This window comes from Sparus aurata, chromosome 15 (assembly GCF_900880675.1).
Source record: "Sparus aurata chromosome 15, fSpaAur1.1, whole genome shotgun sequence".
Taxonomy (NCBI): domain Eukaryota; kingdom Metazoa; phylum Chordata; class Actinopteri; order Spariformes; family Sparidae; genus Sparus; species Sparus aurata.
This window is the reverse complement of record NC_044201.1, coordinates 31,632,247-31,635,757: the sequence shown is the minus strand read 5'-3', so window position 1 is coordinate 31,635,757 and position 3,511 is coordinate 31,632,247.

Below are 3,511 nucleotides of genomic sequence, written 5' to 3'. Positions count from 1 at the left end.
AGAACTATTCTCCTTCAGCAAACATCACCTCTAAGATCCGACCACAGTCTCAGCAGTCAGAGCAGACAAAGAAAAATACCAGATGTAAGTGTCTGAGAAGTCCTCAATACAGAGCCAACAACGTTTCTGTTGTGAGGAGGAATTTAAAGCCAGATGAACAGTCGACCAAATCAAGAAAACTATCTTAGAAAAAGAAACCAAATGCTTCAAATCTTCCAGCAGGACGTACAGACACACGGTTCAAAGTTCAACATCAAAATCTTCAAAAACCCAGATGGACTGGAGTGTGTCCGAGCTGCAGCGGCTGCTCCGTCCAGCGGCTGCGACGCCACCAAAAGGCTCAATGTGACGCGTTTACATCAGCCGGGCTAACGGCCAATCACCTGTCGGCACAGCTGCACGACCGCCACTGACCGGAGGACACAGCCGGCCAATCAGAGAGCAAGTTTTGAGGCCTGAGCATTTGCACAAGTGTGTGTGAGACTTGACTGTGTGTGTGTGTGTGTGTGTGTGTGTGTGTGTGTGTGTGTGTGTGTGTGTGGTGTGTGTGTGTGTGTGTGTGTGTGTGTCAAACTGTGTTCGTCACTCTCTCCATCTGCTTCAGGAAACCATCTGGACTCTGTGACGAAGACGATTGTGAGAGAATGTTGGAGTGTGTCAAAGTGAGAGTGATGCTGAGAGAAAGTGTGCGTGTGTGCGTGTGTGTGTGCATGTGCGTGTGCGTGCGTGCGTGTGTGTGCGTGTGTGTGTGTGTGCGTGTGTGTGCTTTACACGTTTCCTGTTTCAGACCTTTTTATGCCAGAGATCATCATTAATCCTCTGACAGCAACAGGAACCGACGGCTCAGTCTGACTTCACTGCTTCTCGTGGACTCTGGCAGAAGTGCTGACTCAGCTTGTGTACTCCAGTAAAGTAATAGATTACAGGCTCTGACATGTACTCAGAGTATCAGAGTAAAAAGTCTCCCTCTGAAGGACATTTGTGCTCAAAGCTAACTGAAGCTCACGTCATATTAATAGAATTCAAAGACTATTAAAGTTAAAGGTAGAATCAGTAGGATTTGTCCCAGCTGTTCCTGAACGCACCACAAAGACAGTTGATTGTTGAGTCTCATTCCCAGGACGTCAAATAGACACATGTTGGGTTGGTAAAGCGTCCCGAGCAGCAACAAAGAGAGAAAATCAGAAACTCTCTGCAGATACGAGACACTAACACGCCTTTTCTCCACATTCCAGTCTCCCTCTCTGTCTGTTTACGCCTTCTTACGGCTTTTACGTCTTTGTCTCGTCTCGCTGCGTCTGCCGTGCGTGATGTGCTCTGATTGGTCCACATCAGTCTGCTGATGCTGGGAAATAACAAGAATCCAGAATTCACCTCAGATGCATCAAACTAAAGTAACGAGGCTGTTCTGAAGCTGTGAGGAGGAGAAAGTTCAGGTGTAGAGAGGAGAAGTCACACAGATACTCAGAGTACACAGACAGGAAACATGTACTGAAGGAGAGTAACTGAGTATTTGTACTCTGTTACTTCCACTTCTGCTCCAAACCAGCTGAGCAGGACAGCAGGTATGAACGAGACCTCAGGCTCCACAAACCACCTGACATGACCTGATGTACCTGCGCTACACAAGAGAAATGTTTCCTGACCTCAGATCAGATTCTACAAGCAAATATCAAACAATCCTTTCTCACACTTGTGATGTCAGAGGACTTAAAGCAGCTGTGACAGCAGGTTGTGGAGGCGCCAGATGTTTTCTAACAGGATCACTAACTGAGGCCGGTTCTGATTCTTTCTCATGAAGAATGGATGTGACATCACTGACGTGTTGACTTTGACTCTTTGACTTCAGGTTACTGGATTTAAATCCTCACGTCCTCCTGCTGAGCGGCTGGAATCCAGACAGGCAGGAATGTTTCATGTCTTTATTTATAAGGGGGGGTTTAATAAGAGCCGGTCGGAGGCACGGAGGGCGGACCGGTCCGAGGCACGGAGGGCGGACCGGTCCGAGGCACGGAGGGCGGACCGGTCCGAGGCACGGAGGGCGGACCGGTCTCAGGGACGGAGGGCGGACCGGTCCGAGGCACGGAGGGCGGACCGGTCTCAGGGACGGAGGGCGGACCGGCCCGAGGCACGGAGGGCGGACCGGTCTCAGGGACGGAGGGCGGACCGGTCCGAGGCACGGAGGGCGGACCGGTCTCAGGGACGGAGGGCGGACCGGCCCGAGGCACGGAGGGCGGACCGGTTTAGTTTGTCCATGTGAAGTGAGTGTCTTCGGGATTTGGACTGTTGGTTGAAGGTGTGAAGGCGTTTACAGGTTTACATCTTTATGTTCCACCATTCTCAGTTATAAACCCAATAAAAACAATGATTGGATGCTTAAAATTGTGTCTCAGAAGAGGGAGACACGAAATAATCAGCCCAGTCCTACAAAATGTATATTATCTGTCCGAACTACAGGTGAGTCCGAACTACAGGTGAGTCGGGGCTACAGGTGAGTCTGAACTACAGGTGAGTCGGGGCTACAGGTGAGTCGGGGCTACAGGTGAGTCTGAACTACAGGTGAGTCCGAACTACAGGTGAGTCTGAACTACAGGTGAGTCTGAACTACAGGTGAGTCTGAACTACAGGTGAGTCCGGCCTACAGGTGAGTCTGAACTACAGGTGAGTCCGGCCTACAGGTGAGTCCGGCCTACAGGTGAGTCTGAACTACAGGTGAGTCCGGCCTACAGGTGAGTCTGAACTACAGGTGAGTCCGAACTACAGGTGAGTCCGAACTACTTGTGAGTCTGAACTACAGGTGAGTCTGAACTACAGGTGAGTCCGGCCTACAGGTGAGTCTGAACTACAGGTGAGTCCGGCCTACAGGTGAGTCTGAACTACAGGTGAGTCTGAACTACAGGTGAGTCCGAACTACAGGTGAGTCCGAACTACAGGTGAGTCTGAACTACAGGTGAGTCTGAACTACAGGTGAGTCTGAACTACAGGTGAGTCTGAACTACAGGTGAGTCTGAACTACAGGTGAGTCTGAACTACAGGTGAGTCCGAACTACAGGTGAGTCCGGCCTACAGGTGAGTCTGAACTACAGGTGAGTCTGAACTACAGGTGAGTCTGAACTACAGGTGAGTCCGAACTACAGGTGAGTCTGAACTACAGGTGAGTCGGGGCTACAGGTGAGTCTGAACTACAGGTGAGTCGGGGCTACAGGTGAGTCGGGGCTACAGGTGAGTCCGAACTACAGGTGAGCTACAGGTGAGTCTGAACTACAGGTGAGTCCGGGCTACAGGTGAGGAACGTCATCTCATCAGGTATCATCTTTAAAACAACGTGTTGTGTCCAGAGATCTGAGCTGAACTCAGAGACACATTATAAGACATGTTCATTTAGATTTCTCTGATTCTGACTCATTCTCTTCCTGAGCTCGTGTTTCTGGTGCTGGTCGGGGAGGTGTGAGTCATACTGTGGTGTCAGCACTTTGGGTGTGTTTGTTTTCTCCTTCCTGTCCCCCCCACC